At 41.4% G+C, this 22,313-nt stretch overlaps 1 protein-coding gene across 1 annotated transcript in view; it reads right to left on the bottom strand.

The window, feature by feature from the left end:
* Positions 1-1,328: 1,328 nt before the first annotated feature.
* The window catches only part of LOC138416286 (ankyrin repeat domain-containing protein 26-like), a 111,053-nt gene continuing 90,068 nt past the window's right edge, over positions 1,329-22,313 (bottom strand). The window contains exon 6 of the mRNA XM_069545106.1: positions 1,329-2,003. The gene's annotated coding sequence lies outside the window, so the exon portion shown is untranslated. The remainder of the gene's footprint in view (positions 2,004-22,313) is intronic.

Genomic DNA, 22,313 nt, shown 5'->3' with positions numbered 1-22,313 from the left:
CTCTCACATCCATACATGACCACTGGAAAAACCATAGCCTTAACTAGACGGACCTTAGTCGGCAAAGTAATGTCTCTGCTTTTGAATATGCTATCTAGTTGGTCATCACTTTTCTTTCAAGGAGTAAGCATCTTTTAATTTCAAGGCTGCAGTCACCATCTGCAGTGATTTTGGAGCCCCAAAAAATAAAGTCTGACACTGTTTCCCCATCTATTTCCCATGAAGTGATGGGACCGGATGCCATGATCTTCGTTTTCTGAATGTTGACCTTTAGGCCAACTTTTTCACTCTCCACTTTCACTTTCATCAAGAGGCTTTTTAGTTTCTCTTCACTTTCTGCCATAACGGTGGTGTCATTTGCATATCTGAGGTTATTGATGTTTCTCCCGGCAGTCTTGATTCCAGCTTGTGTTTTGTCCAGTCCACCGTTTCTCATGATGTACTATGCATTTAAGTTAAATAAGCAGGGTGGCAATATACAGCCTTGATGTACTCCTTTTCCTATTTGAAACCAGTCTGTTGTTCCATGTCCAGTTCTAACTGTTGCTTCCTGACCTGCATACAGATTTCTCAAGAGGCAGGTCAGGTGGTCTGGTATGCCCATCTCTCTGAATTTTACACAGTTTATTGTGATCCACACAGTCAAAGGCTTTGGCATAGTCAATAAGGCAGAAATAGAAGTTTTCCTGGAACTCTCTTGCTTTTTCCATGATCCAGCAGATGTTGGCAATTTGATCTCTGGTTCGTCCGCCTTTTCTAAAACCAGCTTGAACATCAGGAAGTTCACGGTTCATGTATTGCTGAAGCCTGGCTTGGAGAATTTTGAGCATTACTTTACTAGCGTGTGAGATGAGTGCAACTGTGCGGTAGTTTGAGCATTCTTTGGCATTGCCTTTCTTTGGAATTGGAATGAAAACTGACATTGTCCAGTCCTGTCGCCACTGCTAAGTTTTCCAAATTTGCTGGCATATTGAGTGCAGCACTTTCACAGCATCATCTTTCAGGATTCGAAATTGCTCCACTGGAATTCCATCACCTCCGCTAGCTTTGTTCATAGTGATGCTTTCTAAGGCCCACTTGACTTCACATTCCAGGATGTCTGGCTCTAGGTGAGTGATCACACCATCGTGATTATCTTGGTCGTGAAGATCTTTTCTGTACTGTTCTTCTGTGTATTCTTGCCACCTCTTCTTAATATCTTCTGCTTCTCTTAGGTCCATACCATTTCTGTCCTTTATCGAGCCCATCTTTGCATGATATGTTCCCTTGGTATCTCTGATTTTTTTGAAGAGATCTCTAGTCTTTCCCATTCTGTTCTTTTTCCTCTATTTCTTTGCATTGATCCCTGAAGAAGGCTTTATTATCTCTTCTTGCTATTCTTTGGAACTCTGCATTCAGATGCTTATATCTTTCCTTTTCTCCTTGGCTTTTCACCTCTCTTCTTTTCACAGCTATTTGTAAGGCCTCCCCAGACAGACATTTTGCTTTTTTGCATTTCTTTTCCATGGGGATGGTCTTGATCCCTGTCTCCTGTACAATGTCACGAACCTCATTCCATAGTTCATCAGACACTCTATCTATCAGATCTAGGCCCTTAAATCTATTTCTCACTTCCACTGTATAATCATAAGGGATTTGATTTAGGCCATATCTGAATGGTCTAGCAGTTTTCCCTGCTTTCTTCAATTTCAGTCTGAATTTGGTAATAAGGAATTCATAATCTGAGCCACAGTCAGCTCCTGGTCTTATTTTTGTTGACTGTATAGAGCTTCTCCATCTTTGGCTGCAAAGAATATAATCAGTCTGATTTCGGTGTTGACCATCTGGTGATGTCCATGTGTAGAGTCTTCTCTTGTGTTGTTGGAAGAGGGTGTTTGCTATGACCAGTGCATTTTCTTGGCAAAACTCTATTAGTCTTTGCCCTGCTTCATTCCACATTCCAAGGCCAAATTTACCTGTTACTCCAGGTGTTTCTTAACTTCCTACTTTTGCATTCCAGTCCCCTAGAATGAAAAGGAAAAGTTAGTATACTGTATTTGATGTTTTTCTGACTTACTTCACTGTATAATAGGCTGCAGTTTCATCCACCTCATTAGAACTGATTCAAATATATTCTTTTTTTTAATTCTTATTTTTACTTTATTTTGCTTTACAATACCGTATTGATTTTGCCATACATTGACATGAATCAGCCACGGGTGTACATGAGTTCCCAATCCTGAACCCCCTTCCCACCTCCCACCCCATATCATCTCTCTGGATCATCCCTGTGCACCAGCCCCAAGCATCCTGTATCCTATATCGAATATAGACTGGTGATTCGTTTCTTACATGATAGTATACATATTTCAATGCCATTCTCCCAAATCATCCCACCCTCTTCCTCTCCCACAGAGTCCAAAAGTCCGTTCTAAACATCTGTCTCTTTTGCTGTCTCACATATAGGGTTACCATTACCATCTTTCTAATTTCCATATATATGTGTTAGTATACTGTATTGGTGTTTTACTTTCTGGCTTACTTCACTCTGTATAATAGGCTCCAGTTTCATCCACCTGATTAGAACTGATTCAAATGTATTCTTTTTAATGGCTGAGTAATACTCCATTGTGCATATGTACCACGGCTTTCTTATCCATTCCTCTGCTGATGGACATCTAGGTTGCTTCCATGTCCTGGCTTTTATAAACAGTGTTGTGATAAACATTGTGGTACATGTGTCTCTTTCAATTCTGGTTTCCTCGGTGTGTATGCCCAGCAGTGGGATTGCTGGGTCATATGGCAATTCTATTTCCAGTTTTTTAAGGAATCTCCACACTGTTCTCCATAGTGGCTGTACTAGCTTGCATTTCCACCAACAGTGTAGGAGGGTTCCCTTTTCTCCACACCCTCTCCAGCATTTATTGCTTGCAGACTTTTGGATTGCAGCCATTCCATCTAGTGTGAGATGGTACCTCATTTTGGTTTTGATATGCATTTCTCTGATACTGAGTCCTGAAATGTGATATTTCTTTTTGGCTTGGTTTTCTTTCACTGAAACTTAGTGATGCTGAGAACATTTCATATATATATTGATCACTTCTCTGTCTTCTATGAGAAAATGTCTATTGACACTTTTTGCACATTTTTTAGTCAGTTATTTGCTTGTTGTTTTTTCAAGTTATGTTATAGTAGTTGCTTATATATTCTGGATATTGATTCCTCATTCAGATACAATGCTTGCAGATACTTCCTCTCATTCTATAGATTGCCTTTCTGTGGATGTTGAGGAGACTATTCTTTTTTTTAACTTATTTTAATTTTAGGCTAATTACTTTACAGTATTGTAGTGGGTTTTGCCATACATTGACATGAATCAGCCATGGTTGTACATGTGTACCACATCTTGAACCTCCTTCAACATCCCTCCCTATCCCATCCCTCTGGGTCATCCCAGTGCAACAGCCCTTAGCACCCTGTCTCATGCATAGAACCTGGACTGGTGATCTATTTCACATATGATAATATACATATTTCAATGCTATTCTGTCAAATCATCCCACCCTCGCCTTCTCCCACAGAGTCCAAAAGTCTGTTCTTTACATCTGTGTCTCTTTTGCTATCTTGTATATAAGGTCATCATTACCACCTGTCTAAATTCCGTATGTATGTGTGAATATACTCTATCGGTGTTTTTCTTTCTGACTTACTTCACTCTGTATAATAGGCTCCAGTATCATCCACCTCATTAGAACTGATTCAAATGCATTCTTTTTTAATAGATGAATAATACTCGATTGTGTATATGTACCACAGCTTTCTGAGCCATTCATCTGTCGTTGGACATCTAGGTTGCTTCCATGTCCTAGCTATTGTAAACAGTGCTGAGATGAACTTTGATTACACGTGTCTCTTTCAATTCTGGTTTCCTCAGTGTGTATGCACAGCAGTGGGAATGCTGTGTTGTATGGCAGTTCTATTTCCAGTTTTTTTAAGGAATGTACACATTGTTCTGCATAGTGGTTGTACTAGTTTGCATTCCCACCAACAGCGTAAGAGGTTTCCCCTTTCTCCACACCCTCTCCAGCGTTTATTGCTTGTTGACTGTTTGATATCAGCCATTCCGTCTAGCGTGAGATGGTACCTCATTGTAGTTTTGATTTGCATTTCTCTGATAATGAGTGATATTGAGCATCTTTTCATGTGTTTGTTAGCCATCTGTATGTCTTCTTTGGAGAAATGTCTGTTTAGTTCTTTGGCCCATTTTTTGATTGGCTCTTTTATTTTTCTGGAATTGAGCAGGAGGTGTTGCTTGTACATTTTTGAGATTAACTCTTTGTAAATTGCTTCATTTGCTATTATTTTCTCCCATTCTGATTCCAGTCTTTTCACCTTGCTTAGAGTTTCCTTCATTGTGCAAAAGCTTTTAAGTTTAATTAGGTACCATTTGTTTATTTTTACTTTTATTTCCAGTATTCTGGGAGGTGGGTCATAGAGGATCCTGCTGTGATTTTATGTCAAAGAGTTTTCTGCCTATGTTTTCCTCCAGGAGTTTTATAGTTTCTGGTCTTATGTTTAGATCTTTAATCCATTTTGAGTTTACTTTTGTGTATGGTGTTAGAAAGTGTTCTATTTTCATTCTTTTATAAGTGGTTTTCCAGATCCACTTGCTAAAGAGATTGTCTTTTTTCTATTGTATATTCTTGCTGCCTTTTTCAAAGATAAAGTGTTCATAGGTGTTTGGATTTCTCTCTGGGCTTTCTATTTTGTTCCATTGATCTATATTTTTGTCTTTGTGCCAGTACCATATTGTCCTGATGACTGTAGCTTTGTGGTATATTCTGAAGTCAGGCAGGTTGATTCCCCCAGTTCCATTCTTCTTAAGATTTCTTTGGCGATTTGAGGTTTTCTGTATTTCCATACAAATTGTAAAATTATTTATTCTAGTTCTCTGAAAAATACCATTGGTAGCTTAATAGGGATTGCATTGAATCTATAGATTGCTCTGGATATTATACTTATTTTCACTATATTTATTCTTCCAGTCCATGAACATGGTATATTTCTCCATCTATTTGTGTCATCTTTGATTTATTTCATTAGTGTTTTATAGTTTTCTATATATAAGTCTTTTGTTTCTTTAGGTAGATTTATTCTTAAGTATTTTATACTTTTCATTGCGATGGTGAATGGAATTGTTTCCTTAATTTCTCTTTCTGTTCTCTCATTGTTAGTGTATAGGAATGCAAGGGATTTCTGTGTGTTAATTTTATATCCTGTAACTTTAGTATATTCATTGATTAGCTCTAGTAATTTCCTGGTGGAGTCTTTAGGGTTTTCTCTGTAGCGGATCACATCATCTGTAAACAGTGAGAGTTTTACTTCTTTTCTAACCTGGTTCCTTTTATTTCTTTTTCTTCTCTGATTGCTGTGGCTAAACCTTCCAAAACTATATTGAATTGTAGTAGTGGTGAGAGTGGGCACCCTTGTCTTGTTCCTGACTTTAGGGGAAATGATTTCAATATTTCACCATTGAGGATAATGTTTGCTGTGGGTTTATCATATATAGCTTTTTTTATGTTGAGGTATGCTCCTTCTATGCCTGCTTTCTGTAGGGTTTTTATCATAAATAGATGCTGCATCTATTGAGATAATCACATGTTTTTTTTTTCTTTCAATTTGTTAATGTAGTGTATCACATTGATTGATTTGAGAATGTTGAAGAATCCTTGCATCCCTGGGCTAAAGCCCACTTGGTCATGGTGTGTGATCTTTTTAATATGCTGTTGGATTCTATTTGCTAGAATTTTGCTAAGGATTTTTGCATCTATGTTCATCAGTGATATTGGCCTGTAGATTTCTTTCTTTCTTTCTTTCTTTTTTTTTTGTGGCATCTTTGTCTGGTTTTTGTATTAGGGTGATGGTGGCCTCATAAAACAAGTTTGTAAGTTTACCTTCATCTGCAGTTTCCTAGAAGAGTTTGAGCAGGATAGATGTTAGCTCTTCTCTAAATTTTTGGTAGAATTGACCTGTGAAGCCATCTGGTCCTCAGCTTTTGTTTGTTGGAAGATTTCTGATTACAGTTTCTATTTCTGTGCTTGTGATGGATCTGATAAGATTTTCTATTTCTTCATGGTTCAGTTTGGAAAGTTATACTTTTCTTAGAATGTGTCCATTTCTTCCAGGTTGTCCATTTTATTGGCATAAATTTGCTGATAGTACTCTTTTATGATCCTTTGTATTTCTATGTTGTCTGTTGTGATTTCTCCATTTTCATTTCTAATTTTCTTGATTTGATTCTTCTCCTTTTTTTTTTTTTGATGAGTCTTGCTAATAGTTTGTCTATTTATCTTCTCAAAGAACAAGGTTTTAGCTTTGTTGATTTTTGCTACAGTCTCCTTTGTTTCTTTTTCATTTATTTCTGCCCTAATATTTATTATTTCTTTCCTTCTACTAACCCTGGGGTTCTTTGGTGCTTCTTTTTCTAGTTGCATTAGCTGTAGAGTTAGGTTATTTATTTGATTTTTCTCTTCTTTCTTGAGGTAAGCTTGTATTGCTATGAACCTTCCCCTTAGCACTGCTTTTACTGTATCCCATAGGTTTCAGGTTGTTGTGTTTTCATTTTCATTTGTTTCTATGCATATTTTTATTTCTTTTTTGATTTCTTCTGTAATTTTTTGGTTATTCAGAAGCGTGTTGTTTAGCCTCCATATGTTTGTATTTTTAATAGTTGTTGTTGTTGTTGTTTTGTTTTGTTTTCTGGTAGTTGACATCTAATCTTACTGCATTATGATCAGAAAAGATGCTTGGAATCATTTCAAATTTTTTGAATTTACGAAGGCTAGATTTATGGCCAAGCATGTCATCTGCCCTGGAGAATGTTCTATGTGCACTTGAGAAAAAGGCGAAGTTCATTGTTTTGGGGTGAAACATCCTATAGATATTAATTAGGTCTCACTGGTCCATTTTATCATTTAAAGTTTGTTTATCATTGCCAATTTTCTGTTTAGTTGATCTATCTACAGGAGTGAGTGGGGTTCTAAAGTCTCCCACTGTTACTGTGTTACTGTTAGTTTCCCCTTTCACACTTGTGAGCATTTGCCTTATATATTGTGGCGCTCCTTTGTTGGGTGCATAGATATTTATAATTGTTATATTTCTTTTTGGATCGATCCTTTTATCATTATGTAGTGTCCTTCTTTGACTATTTTCACAGCCTTTATTTCAAAGTCTATTTTATCTGATCTGAGTATTGCTACTCTTGCTTTCTTTTATTCTCCATTTGCATGAAATATCTTTTTCCAGCCCTTCACTTTCAGTCTGTATGTGTTCCTTGTTTTGAAGTGGGTCTCTTGTAGACAACATATATAAGGGCCTTGTTTTTTTTAATCCATTCCACCAATCTTTGTCTTTTGGTTGGGGTATCCAATCGATTTACATTTAAGGTAATTATTGATAAGTATGATCCCATTGTCATTTTCTTTGCTGTTTTGGGTTCGAGTTCATAAACCTTTTCTGTGTTTCCTGTCTAGAGAAGATCCTTTAGCATTTGTTGAAGAGCTGGTTTGGTGGTGATGAATTCTCTCAGCTTTCACTTCTCTGTAAATCTTTTGATTCTTCCTTCATATTTGAATGATCCTTGCTGGGTACAGTAATCTAGGTTGTAGGCTTTTCTCTTTCATCACTCTAAGTATGTTCTGCCATTCCCTTTTGGCCTGAAGAGTTTCTATTGAAAGATCAGCTGTTATCCTTATGGGAATCCCTTTGTGTGTTATTTGTTGTTTTTCCCCTGCTGCTTTTAATATTTGTTCTTTGTGTTTGATCTTCATTAATTTGATTAATATGTATCTTGGGGTGTTTCACCTGGGCTTATCCTTTTGGGGACTCTCTGGTTTTCTTAGATTTGGGTGGCTATTTCCTTCCCCATTTTAGGGAAGTTTTCAATTATTTTCTCCTCAAGTATTTTCTCATGGCCTTTCTCTTTGTCTTCTTATATTGAGACCCCTATGATTTGAATGTTGGGGCATTTGGCATTGTGCCAGAGGTCTCTGATGTTGTCCTCATTTCTTTTAATTATTTCTCCCCCCCCCCCCCGCTTTATTTATTTCCACCATTCTATCTTCCACTTCACTTATCTTATCTTCTGTCTCATTTATTCTACTGTTGGTTCCTTCCAAAGTGTTTTTGACTTCAGTTATTGCATTATTCATTATTAACTGACTCTTTTTTATTTCTTCTAGGTTCTTGTTAAACATTTCTTGCATCATCTCAAATCTTGTCTCCAGACTATTTATCTGTAACTCCATTTAGTTATCAAGATTTTGGATCATTTTTACTACCATTATTTTGCATTCTTTTTCAGGTAGACTCCCTATCTTCTCCTCTTTTGTTCTATTTGGTGGGCATTTATCATGTTCCTTTACCTGCTGAACATTTCTCCACTTTTCATCTTATTTAGATTGCTGTGTTTGTGGTGGCCTTTCTGTATGCTGGAAGTTTGTGGTTCCTCTTTATTGTGGTGATTCCTTCCCATGGGTGGGGTTTGATGTGTGGTTTTTCAAGGTTTCCTGGTTAGGGAAGCTTGCATTGGTATTCTGGTGTGTGGAGCTGGATCTCTTCTCTCTGGAGTGTAATGAAGTGTCCAGTAGTGAATTTTGAGGTGTCTTGGGTTGGTTACTTTTGGCAGCCTGTATTTTAATGCTCAGGGTTATGTTCCTTCATTGTTGGAGAATTAGCTTGATATGTCTTGCTCTTGAACTTGTTGGTTCTTGGGTGGATTTTGGTTTTAGTGAAGTTATGGAGGCTTTGTATGAGCTGTGTTGATTAATGTTCCCTGGAGTCAGGAGTTTTCTGTTGTTCTCAAGTTTTGGATTTAAGCCTTCTGGCTTTTAGTCTTATTCTTATAGTTGTCTGAATACTTCTGATCCATACAGCACTGATGACAAAACATCTAGGTTAATGGTGAAAAGATTCTCCACAGTGAGGGACACCCAGAGAGGTTCACAGAGTTACCTGGAGAAGAGAAGAGGGAGGAGGGAGATAGAGGTGACCAGGAAGAGAAGAGGGGGAATCAAAAGGGGAGAGAACAATCTAGCCAATAATCAATTACCTATGTGCTCTCCACAGTCTGGAACACTGTGGAGAGAGGTTCACGGAGTTACACAGAGAAGAGAAGAGGGAGGAGGGAGAAAGAGGTGGCCAGGAAGAGAAGAGGGGGTGTTAAAAGGAGAGAGACCAGTCTAGCCAGTAATCAGTTCCCTAAGTGTTCTCCACAGCCCAGAAAGATTCACAGAGTTGAGTAGAGAAGAGAAGAGGGAGAGAGGAGATAGAGGTGACCTGAGGGAGAAAAAGGATAGTCAAAAGAGGGAGAAGGCAATCAAGCCAGTAATCACACTGCTAAGTAAAAATGGGTACTGAATTTTGGTTTCTTAGAGGCACAAAATTGATAACAAAAATCAAAAAGCAAAGATTGAAAATCTAGAGTAGAGGTTAGACTCTCAAAAATACAATATTTAAAAAATCACAAAAATTATAATATATATATATGAAATTTGCTTTAGAAACAGGGGGATTTTTTGGCAAGGTAATAGTAGGTTATAAAAATGGAAATTAAAGGAGTAATAAAGAACTTAAATTTTAAAAAATTGAAAAATTAAAAATTGATAATAGTAAAATATATTTAGGAATTTTCTGGAACTGTTGAGGTCAGTGTGGGATCAGTTCAGTTTCAGATAGTTCCTTGTTCACATTTATACTTCTCAAGGTCTATAGGCCCCTTCCAATATAGTCAGTACTAACTCCAGGGCTTTAATCTGTTGCACCTGTCACTTCCAGAGCTGTTCCCTCTTCTTTGTTTATTTTGGTTTCCTCTGTTTGCAAGCCTCTTCAGTGTCTAATTTCTGCCCTGACACAAGGGGTTGGAGGTGGTCACTTATTTAGGCTCACTTGTTCAATTGTGCCGTGGGAAGGGAGGAACACTGCAAACAATATCACTGGCGTGTGTGGGGATTGCTCGCAGTGTAGGGGTCACACTGGGTTTGCCCCCACTCACGACTTGTGTGTTTTTCCAATCTACACTGCTCAGACTCCAGGCTGCCCTGCCGGAGAACTGTCCAAAGCCGACCCTGGGTTGCGTGCACTTCCCAGGTCTAAGCTGCTCAGGTTCAGGCTCTTGGGTACTCCACAAAGGCACAGACTCAGCTGGGCTTGCGTTTATTGCCCTTCTCAGGCCCAAGCAGCTCAGGCGAACAGGTGCTTGGTGATCGCACTTTCCCAGCTGGGCTGTGCATATTATCACCTCCCTGGTCCCAGCCCCTCCATTTCTTAGGTGCACCTTGTGAGCACTGTCTCAGGTGGGCTGTGTATCTCTCCTCTGGGGAGCTGATCTCTGGATGCAACCCTCCTTGTGGATGTCAGCCGTCCAGAATCCAGGAAAACTTCGTTAGCAACTGGGAGACTTCTCACAGTTTGATGGAAGATGATGTCTTTTGGGCCAAGATTGCACCTTGCCTTCCAGCTCTGGCTGTCACCTGGCTGCCTCTCTGCTTCCAGTAGGGGAGGGGTAGGTCCGTAGCTGGCCAGCTCTCCTCTGGTATTCACTCAATCCTTTTTCTGTGAGTGGGCCAGGCTGTGCCTCAAAGCTTTTTGTAGGAAAGTTCTCTCTCTCTCTCTCTCTTTTTTTTTTTTTTCCTTCTCTTTGGCTATCCCACAGTTTGTGTTGCTATCTCAGGTTAGCTCCCTCAGATTGTCCTCAGGGCATTCAGGTCCAGTCCCCACTCTGTGCATCCAGCCCATGCCTCCCTCTTCAATCCCTGCTCACTGCTGGTGGACACGAGGGACTAGGCTACCTCGCATAAACTTTGGGTTCTTTTTTTTTTTTCTCCTGGTTATTTTGCCCTCTGAGATTCCAAAACTCCCCACAGATCTGCCGGTGAGAGCGTATCCTGGTGTTAGCAAACTTCTCCTCCTTCACGACTCCCTCCCTGGGAAGGATTTCCATCCCTAACTATTTTGTCTCTCTTTTTTGTATTTTATATTTTGTCCTACCTCCTTTCAAAGAGAATGGGCTGCCTTTCTGGGTGCCTGATGTCCTCCTCAAGCTTTCAGAAGTTGTTATGTGAAATTTGCTCAGCGTTCAAATGATCTTTCGATGAATTTGTGGGGGAAAAAGTGGTCTCCCTGTCCTGTTCTGTCTCCATCTTAGCAACCTCCAAGACTATCCTTTCTTCTCTTGGTAATTTTAGGACCTTGGCAAAAATATTTTGGACACACATGTGTCAGTTTATTCAAGATTCCCTCCTTATGATTCATTGGTCGCTCTGCCTGTTTTGTTGCCAGTAAAACACTGTTTTGACTTTTGTGGCATTCTTATTTGTTTAGCATTCAGGAGCCTGAAATCTCCATTGTTGTTCTTTGCTCTCAAATTAGGTTTCTTTGGATTCCATAAGGTTTAGTTTTGGGGGACTTTTTTTTCCATTTATATAAAAATGACATGGGATTTTGTGAGTAGTTTCAATACATATATACATCATTTTTAGGAGTATAGGAAGGACAACATCACTAAATATTCCAGTCTATGAGTATGGTATGCCATTCCACTTACTTCTCTCTTCTTTCTTTCAACAGTATTCTATGGTTTTCAGTGCACAAATCTCTCACTTCCTAATGAGCCTTTTCCATTGCCTTGCTTGGGTCCTCTAGAGTCAGGGATTGGAAAGATGGGCTCATGAAGAGAGTGAATGTTCTTCCCTCCCCCCTGTACCTACTCTCTGGTTACTTGTAGCACAGGAGCAGTAGGCCATGCTCTTCACCTCTGCCCACAAATGAGCCCCCTACTGGGAATTTTCTTTGAATCTGAGTGTTCACTCTACTATTGAAATGTCCACAAGCACTCTCCCAATGCCTGGCCTGGGTTCAAGAGACCCATGTATACACCTACATGTGAATGATCTTATCAGGCCATCAAATTATCTGGAGTAAACAAACAAACAAACTAGAACAGGCAATTAGTTGCCTTTTCCTGGTCTTTGAAGCTCTTAGAACTGAACTTTCCAGTGTAGTAGCCACTAGATAGATCTGCCTACTTATAATGAACATAGTTCAAGCAATAATTAACTTGTTACATTAAGAAAATCACAAAAACCACACAGTTGCTTGGTCACATTAGCCATATTTCAAGTGTGTTGAACACAAATTCCATAAGTGTTGGAATTTCAGCTTTGTAAACTTGAATGTAAGAGCTATATTGGGCCTTAGAAGTGTAAGGTTGAATGGTAATCCTCTCCACATCTCTCTCTCATGTAAATTTTGCAACTGTGATCAATACCTTGTTGAAAGGCTCTGACTCCACAAAGCACAGGGAAAGTCTGTGAACCTGGAGGAGAGACCAGGGAGATGCTGTGTGAGCCACATGGAGGAGGAGAAATGGGTGGGTCAACTTGTATAACTATATTATTGCTCTTGGTTGTCTTTCTACAGACTGCTTCCTGGAAAGTATTAGCAGCAGTGACGAGGAAGAGAATGCAGGTAGGGAACGACTCTCAGGTGGGATTTAGAGGGAGAGGGTCCCAGGACTACTCAGATTACACCAGCTTCTTTGGAGATGAAGGAAGGTGAATATAAACTGAGAAGAAAGAAGGAAATATGTTTAGAAAGGTGATTTGCCTTTTTCATGTTTTAATGCTATAATAGAGCTCTGTGTCCCTGTGCTTTATCGTTCTGTGCTTATCTCTTCTTGCTTTACAATTAAGAAATATCTTTTCTCAAAAGACTACTCTTTTGCTGCCAAATGTGAAAGCCTGGGTTATGGTTAGTACCTGCAGGATATTATGTGCAAGGGACTTTGGCTTCGTGTTTAAATTCTGCTATGATGGCCACATCCTAGTGGGACAAAAGTCTCACAGTCGCTAGACACTGGAGACCAAGTTCTTGCAGTGAATGTCAGGTGGTGGGTGAGACATGAACTCTCTCCCTGTGCACTTTCAGGACGTGTGGCTTCCCCTCATGTTTGTCCTCATTGTTTATTCCTCATGTAAAGGGTGCTCTCAGGGTTGGACGAGTCAAAGCACACATGCTCTGGCATTCCTTCCTGGGCTGAATCCTGGAGCTCATCTCAGCACAACAACTCCGCAAGGATGCAGTGCTGAAGTGCTTCCACGTGAGAGCAGTCCATGTCCCCCTAAAGAGCAGCATGGCTTCAGATTCTAGAGAGTGTGAAGTGACTGCTGACTTTTTTACACATTTTCTCTCACAGCCCTGATGACCTTGTGTCCTGGGACTGACCAAACCTAGGTCAGAGACTCAGAGAAGTAGGACTCTGGGTCACTGCTCCTCTTGGAACTCACTATTCCCTCCACAAAGAAAGCTCCAGGTGGTTTTGATCACCATCTTTGCAAACTCCTCAACTCATTTACTTTTTATTTTATGTTTTGCATTTGAGTTGTGCTGTTTTCTTATATATTTTGAGTATAAGCTGCTTATCTGATTCATGGTTTTAATTTTCTGGAGGTTATCTTTTGATCCTAGTGAATGTTGAAGAGACTACACTTTCCCTAATTTCACTGTCTTAGAAACTTGGTGAATTTCATTTGACCATGTATCCTTGAGTTTACTTGGGGCTCTTTATTCTGCTATTTAGGGTTATGCATATGTTTTTATGTCAGTATAATACAGCTTTGATTCTGATAACTTTGTAATGTGTTTTGAAATCAGGAGGTGAGAAACTTTGATCTTTGCTTTCAAGGTTATTTTGTCTATTTGGAGTCCTTAGTGATTCCATATATATTTTTGGATTTGCTTTTTCCATTTCTTTGAAAATGATGTTAATATTTTGATTGGTGTTGCAATGAATCTTTACTTGGCTTTGGTAGTGTAGAAATGTCGATAGTACTAAGTCTCCAGTCTATGCGCATGATCTGTCATTTCAATTACGTGTACCTTGTTTCACCCTCTCAGTGGGGTGTGTAGTGTTCAGTGTGCTGGCTGTGTCTCTCTGAAGGCCCTGTGTCCTTCCCTCCCTGATCTCAGAGTCAGTGGTGGAGGGATGGGCTCATGAGGAGATGTAGTGTCCCTCCCTCCATCCTCATCTCTTCTCTGATGATGTATCAGCACAGGTGCCCTATGTCCATACCTGTCCCCTCAAGTGGAACACCTGCTGGGAATTCCTCTAAAATTTGGGTGTTGACATTGTTGTTTCAGTGTCCCAAAGCCTCATGAGTACATGTGTCTATGAGCCGAGGAAATACATACAAATAAATCATCAAATCAGGCCAGACAAATACTCAGCAGAAGCTGTTGGACTACACTGCACAGGCCTGAAAGCCCTGTATTTGCATGAACTTGAGAGCTAAGAAAGATTCCAGAGTCTATAGAAATATCAGAGGGTTTAATAGATGGGATGTCTTACATATATTAAGTAAAAGGGTCCTGGAAAGACACCCACTGTGGATAGCAGGGGACAGGCAGAACACAGAAGCTACTGCTTTCTTCCCTTAGGGGAGATGAAGAGTATAACAGATACAGGGGGAATTAACAACAGATTGGCTCATTCACTACATTGGTTACCAAGGAAAACCAGTAGACTAGACGGCAACATCCCTTTCTTAGCCCCTCAGGCTAAATACTTTTATGAGGCAGAATTCTTTTCTTTGTTAATCTATCAGCAAACAGCCATCCTGAAATGGCCAGAAAATGAACAGGGGGCAACATCCTGTACATATTCATGTGTGATTAGTCACTCTGTGTCTGACTATTTGTGATCCCATGGACTATATCCCACCAGGCTCCTCTGTCCATGGTATTCTCAAGGGAAAAATATTGAAGTGATTGCCATTACCTCCTTCAGAGCATCTTCCCAACCCAGAAATCTAATCTATGTCCTTTATATTGGCAGGAAGATTTTTACCACTGAGCCACCTGGGAAGCCCTAGACTCTCACTTGTACCAAAGTTCCCTAGCTTTCCAAAAACTGTTCTGCCAAAATCTATCAGAAGTGTTAGAACAAGTGGTGCTTGTCTTAAGATTTGTTCAATCTTCCCTGGTGGCTCAGATGGTAAAGAATTCACCTACAATGCAAGAGACCTTGGTTCAAACCCTGAGTCAGAAAAATACCCTGAAGAAGGAAATGACTATTCACTCCAATATTCTTGCCTGGAGAATTCCATTATAGAGGAGCCTGGTGGGCTACAATAAATGGGGTCACAAATTGTCAAACACAACTGAGTGAAGAAGCATGCACACACAGATAAACATATATAGAGGTTGCTGTGTATTATAGTGTGCTAGCCACCTCCAGATGTAACTGTTGTAATTTGCTTAAAGGCATGTTTTACATGTGTCAAAAACTTTTGGAATTTCAGGTTGCTCAGCATGAAGGTGAGAGCTCTAATGGGCCTGTAGAAGTGAGAGATTGAGAACTGACTCTTTCAGCATCTCTATCTTTAGGTTTGCAACTAAAATCAGTGTCTTATTGAAGGGCTCTGGTTGCACAGAGCACAGATAACTATCTGCTATCCACAGTGGGGTGTCTTTTCAGGACCCTGGGAAAAAGATCAAAGTGACGCTGTGAGAGCCAGCAGGGCCTCAGCTGGAGCAGAAGTGGGTGGGTCGCTCATTCTAATCACCCTGTTGCTGATGGTTGTGTTTCTATGGATGGTATTGTAGAGAGCATTTGGTGCAATGGTAAGGAAGTGACAGGCAGGAAACATTCAGTTGGGATGTGATAGGAGAGGGCTCCTGGAATTTTAGGATTAAACACTCTGCTTGGAAGCTAAGGAGGGTGAATAGGAAATTAGGAAGAAGGAAATGTGTGTAGAGTTTTGACTCATTCTTTTAATATTTTAATGATATGATAGAGAAATTTTTCCAGGGCTTGCATTGAGTTCTGTTTTATAATCACCGTTTCTTGCTTTGCTCTTCAAAAATTAATTTTCCCATAAGAGATGCTGTTTTCTGCTTTTGTCACTGACTAATACGGAAGCTTGGTCTCTGGTCAGCACATCTAGGGTATTTTGCACTGCAGACTGTTTTTTATTGTGTGTTGAACTATGATGGTCATATCTTAGTGGGCACAAAACACTCATTGTCACTTGACACTGGAAACCATATACTTGTAGCGCATGTGAGGTTGTGTGTGAGATGTGAACTCTCTCCTCCTGAGCTTTCAGGACTTGTAACTTCCCCTCATGTATGCCTTCACTGTTAATACCTCATGTAGAGGTCACCCCCAGGGGTAGATGAGTCACAGCACACAGGCTCTAGGGTCCCTGCCTGGGCTCGGTCTCCTGGAGCTCATTTCAGCCTCCACCCCAGCCAAAGCTGATGTACTGAGGGTGCTTCCATGTGAGAGGTCCATGTCCAGCTGCTCCTAGAGACCCTCCATGGCTGCAGATGCTAGAGTCTGTGAAGGGGCCACTGGGCTTCTTCACACACTTGCTTTCACAGCCCTGCTGACCTGGTGTCCTGGGATTGAGCAGTCCCAGCACAGCCGGTCCTGGTGTCACTGCTGCTCTCAAAACCCACTGCTCCATCCAAACAGACATGCCCCTTCTCCCCAATCCCAGGCCTGCCCCATCCTCTCTCCTTTCCTTACCCTTTCCTAGGTCTCATCCCTCCAATTTTCGAAGTCTTAGTGCAAACCTGGCAGCTACCAGGTGTTCACAGAGAACCCTTGTCACATTATTCTGGCTAAGTGAAATTGGAAGTATTTGCCTCTATCCTCTCGAAGATTTGGGAAACTGAAGGTGTTTTTTGTGAGCATTAAGCATCTCCCAGGTTTCTAAGGTCATCCCAGTCAATGGGAGAGTCTCTGTTATGTGGAATGTTTGTCCTTCCCTCCCTCAGGGCTCAACACACTCTCAGGTCCATGCCAGGTCCTCCTTGGGAGGCATGGATTGATTAATTAAATAATGGGCTGATTGAATATGGTGACCATACAGTCACAGTCCTTCTTCCAAAGTGCTCACGTTGGAGAACTCTAGGGCTGGTTGGAGGTTCAAGGAACAGGTACTAGAGGAAAGAAATGAGGAAGGAAGAGAGAGGAAACAGTGGGAGGAGGCAAGCAAGGTCGTGAGCAGAGATGCATGGAGACAGTGACCACCTAGATGAGGAACAGGTTGACATGACCTCATTCCTGGTCACATGTAGACAAGTTGAGGGTGGCAACAGGATGTTGGATGTCAGAGACCCACTTTTTCATTGCACCCTGAGACCCTGGGAAGTCCCTGGAGAAAAGGACACCAGGGGCTGCAACTCCAGGCTGTGAGGAGCACAGGGTCCCCTGGTCACATCCTGACTCTAAGTCTCCTCTTTGCTGTCCCACAGCCTCTCCACATGACTGTTGCCCTCAGAAACCGGAAAACTTCATGGACAATATTGAAGAATTGGAGCAGGATAACAAGAATATGGAGGTCATTTATTTGTTCTTTTATATCTTTTAAATTTTTTCTGTCTTTTTCTAATCCATAGATTCTTATTTGCAACCCTTCCACATCTCCTTTCTCCATCTTTTTATATTATCCTTCTGGATAATCAAGGACCTGGTCTCTTGTAGGCACTTGGGGATCTGGGAACTTATATAAAATCTAAGAAATCTGTCTGCAGCCCTCTTCCCCCATTTTCTTAGCATTGCTCTGGCTCCTGAACTCAGGTCTGCACCCTTGAACCTGGCTTTGTCACCATGGGTTGCCTGAGCAGGAGTTGAGGCTGTAGTCAGCAGGTCACGACCCACGTGGCTGAAGGGGTCCCATGAAATCTGCACTTCCATGGGCTACCCCATAGGGTTGCTTTCCTGCCCTGGGAGGGCTTGGACCTGCTTGACCTATCTTTTCCTTCCAGATGTCAAAAAGCTCTCTGGTCATCTTCTTGAAGAGTGCTTTTGGGAATATCATCAGTAATGATGAAGAAGACCTGGAAGAGCAAGTGTGAACGTGGGACCTGGGGTGAAAAGGCAAGGTATACAAGCGCCTGTATCACCATCATGACCCAATTCACTTGTTGGTGCTTCAGAAACATGAGCAAAAACCCTGGGGTCTCCTGCGAGTGTGACCACAAAAGTGGAGACAAGAGTGTCATGACAATTTGTGCAGACGAGTGGAGGATGCCCTGAGCATGTCTACCCAGGACACAGGTCCTGTCCACAGACCCCTCTGAGGTTGCTGAGCTGGCTCCTCCAGCAGCTCTTACATGTGCAGGGAGGCTGGGGGCACTGTGGGGCCACCGTGTGCAGGAATCCAGGAGCTGCTGTTCCAACATGTTCTCTTTGAAGATTCCCCACTGGGGGCTTCCTCATCTCCCTCTGCAGGACCCAGCTCTGCCCTCCAAACCCCCTAAAGGCAGCAGGGGGCATCCCTAGTCCATCACCAGCTTCAGAGAGAGGTTGGGGCAGCCTCTCCTTCCCCAGTCCTGGGCTCCTAGGAACAGAGTGAAGGAGACACAGGCACCCAGAGCTCGGGCAGGCAGGAGTCACCTGGCAGCTCTGTATCCCTGTGGGTGCTTCCTGGTCCTAAGGGTCCCAACCAGCTTAGGGGTGCCCAAGTCAGGGGACCCTTCAGGATCTGGAACCCTGGAGTCTTGGGTCACCTCAGGCACCTTTTCTCAAGCTGAAGTTGGAGGTTCTGTAGATTCTTCCATGTATGTGTCCAATTCCAACTAAAAAAACACCAGAATACAGTTCAGTGGAATGTGCACTTGGCATGGTGGGGTTTGTGGTAAAGAACCCACCTGCTAATCAGGAGACACAAGAGACTCAGGTTCAATCTCTGGGGAGGAAGATTCCCTGAAGAAGTAAATGGCCACCCACTTCAGTATTTTTCCCTGGAGAATCCCAGGGACTGAGTAGCCTGGTGGACTATAATCCACAGCATTGCACAGAGTCAGACATGACTGAAGCAAATGAGCAGCACACTTGGGACGAGTGGCAGGATTCAAGTTACTCATGTTCCTTTTTTTTTTTTTCCAATTCTGTCATTAATAGGATATCTTGTTTTATTACAGTTTAAAAAAGCAGTGTCTTCTCTCAAATTTTAATGTTGCAATATGCTAAATAAATAAAATGTACTTTTTAAATAATATTAAAAAAAAGTAATAACAGTTTAAAATCATAAACCTCAGGAATTTGGCTAGGGGTTAGAAATGATTATTCAAGAAAACAGAGACTCCAGGTGTCTGTCCATTTCTAATGCTCAGGTCTCAGGAACAGTTGTACTGAGTGTTGGATGGGTGGGCAGGTTCTCATACCCCCTGTGTCATCTGATCCCTGCTCCTCCCAGGGCCTAGTGGGAAGGGAGGACCTAAGCTTTTAGTCCTGGATCCCAGAGTCCCCTGTTCCTCTGCCTGGATATCACTGTCCAGGGGACCCATCAGTTGAGGGTTGCCAGCCACATGCTCAAGTGTGCTTGCTTCTGTAGGACACTTCTAAACACTTCCCACTAACAGAAAATGCCCTTAGCAAAGAGCAGCAAACAGGCCCTGTGCCCTGTAGATCTGAGCCCCAAAGCCAAGTCTAGATCCTGGGAAGTCCTCTGGGTCCTGCACCCCCTCCCCAGGGAGCCCTCTTCTGTCTGACTCTGTACCTCCCAGGGACTCCATCACGTGTGTTGGTGTTGCAGGCTCTGCTCTGAATCCATGAAGACCCTGACCTGGATGTCATCCTGGACCCCAGAGGGGATGGAGCCCCCATAGCACCAGAAGCCTCATCTGGACCAGATCAAGGGAGGCCTCACTGCTTCTTTCCTGAGGGTCCTCATTTAGTAGAGTTTCACTTGTTATGTTTTATAGATTTAGTATTAGTTTTATCTATAGTTCTATCTATATGTTCCATATTTGCATGTAAGTTTTTTCACTAAAATTTTTTATCTGTACTTTAAAAATATTTTTTGTAAAACATACATGTATAGAGTAGCCCACTCAACAGAGGTAGAACTTAATGAATTGTTGTAAGCCAGTTGCCTTAGTGTCCACCACCACGATCACTCCCCTTTGTATACAATTCAGTCTTTGTTGTTAAGGACCACAGATTTATTTAACGAAAATGTCTTTAACAAGTGGTGCTGGGAAAACTGGTCAACCACTTGTAAAATAATGAAACTAGAACATTTTCTAACACCATACACAAAAATAAACTCAAAATGGAAAAGATCTAAATGTAAGACCAGAAACTATAAAACTCCTAGAGGAAAGTATAGGCAAAACACTCTGACATAAATCACAGCAGGGTCTTCTATGACCCACCTCCCAGAGTAATGGAAATAAAAGCAAAAGTAAACAAATGGAACCTAATTAAACTTAAAAGCTTTTGCACAACAAAGGAAACTATAAGCAAGGTGAAAAGACAGCCTTCAGAATGGGAGAAAATGATAGCAAATGAAGCAACTGACAAATAATTAATCTCAAAAATATACAAGCAGCTCCTGAAACTCAATTCCAGAACAATAAAGGAACCAATAAAAAATTGGGCCAAAGGACTAAACATACAGTTTTTCTAAGAAGACATACAGATGGCTAACAAACACATGAAAAGATTCTCAACATCACTCATTATCAGAGAAATGCAAATCAAAACCATAATGAGGTACCATCTCACACTGGGCAGAATGGCTGCTATCAAAAAGTCTACAAACCATAAGTGATGGAGAGGATGTGGAGAAAGGGAACCCTCTTACACTCTTGGTGGGAATTCAAACAAGTACAGCCACTATGGAGAACAGTGTGGAAATCCCTTTAAAGACTGGAAACAGAACTGCCATATGATCCAGCAATCCCACTGCAGGGCATACATACCAGGGAAACCAGTATTGAAAGAGACACCTGTACCCCAATGTTCATCACAGCACTGTTTACAATAGCCAGGATATGGAAGCAACCTAAATGTCCATTGGCAGATGAATGGATATGAAAGCTGTAGTAAATATACACAATGGAGTGTTTCTCAGCTATTAAAAGAATGCATTTTAATCACTTCTAATGAGGTGGGTGAAATTGTAGCCTCTTATACAGAGTGAAGTAAGTCAGAAAGGAAAACACCAATATAGCATATTAAGGCATATATATTGAATTAAGAAAGATGGTAATGATGACCCTATATACGAGACAGGAAAAGAGACACAGATGTAAAGAAGAGACTTTAGGACTCTGTGGAAGAAGGCGAAGGTGAGATGATTTGAGAGAATAGCATCAAAACATTTATATTATCATATGTGAAATAAATAGCCAGTCCAGGTTCAATGTATGAGACAATATACTCAGAGTGGTGCACTGGGATGACCCAGAGGGATAGGATGGGAGGGAGGAGGGAGGGGAGTTCAGCATGGCAAAGACATGTATACCCATGGCTGATTCATGTCAATGTATGGCAAACCCACTACAATATTGTAAAGTAATTAGCCTCCAATTTAAAAAAAGAAAAGAAACAAGATGGAGGAACCCAGAGCACATTCAGTTCCGTTCAGTTCAGTCACGCACTCGTGTCTGACTCTGAGACCCCATGAATCTCAGCACACCAGGCCTCCCTGTCCATCAACAACTCCCAGAGTTCACTCAGAGTCACATTTATCGAGTCCGTGATGCCATCCAGCCATCTCATCCTTGGTCGTCCCCTTCTCCTCCTGCCCCCAATTCCTCCTAGCATCAAAGTCTTTTGCAATGAGTCAACTCTTCACATGAGGTGGCCAAAGTACTGGAGTTTCAGCTTTAGCATCATTCTTTCCAAAGAAATCCCAGAGTTGATCTCCTTCAGAATGGACTGGTTGGATCTCCTTGCAGTCCAAGGGACTCTCAAGAGTTTTCTCCAACTCCACAGTTCAAAAGCATCAATTCTTTGGCGTTCAGCCTTCTTCACAGTCCAACTCTCACATCCATACATGACTACTGGAAAAACCATAGCCTTGACTAGACGGACCTTAGTTGGCAAAGTAATGTCTCTGCTTTTGAATATGCTGTCTAGGTTGCTCATAACTTTTCTTCCAAGGAGTAAGCGTCTTTTAATTTCATGACTGCAATCACCATCTGCAGTGATTTTGGAGCCCCCAAAAATTAAGTCTGACACTGTTTCCACTGTTTCTCCATCTATATCCCATGGAGTGATGGGACCGGATGCCATGGTCTTCATTTTCTGAATGTTGAGCTTTAAGCCAACTTTTTCACTCTCCTCTTTCACTTTCATCAAGAGGTTTTTTAGCTCCTCTTCACTTTCTGCCATAAGGGTGGTGTCATCTGCATATCTGAGGTTATTGATATATCTCCCGGCAATCTTGATTCCAGCTTCTGTTTCTTCCAGCCCAGCGTTTCTCATGATGTACCCTGCGTATAAGTTAAATACAGCCTTGACATACTCCTTTTCC

Source organism: Ovis canadensis, chromosome 12 (genome assembly GCF_042477335.2).
Source record: "Ovis canadensis isolate MfBH-ARS-UI-01 breed Bighorn chromosome 12, ARS-UI_OviCan_v2, whole genome shotgun sequence".
NCBI lineage: Eukaryota > Metazoa > Chordata > Mammalia > Artiodactyla > Bovidae > Ovis > Ovis canadensis.
This window is presented reverse-complemented; position numbering and strand designations above follow the sequence as displayed.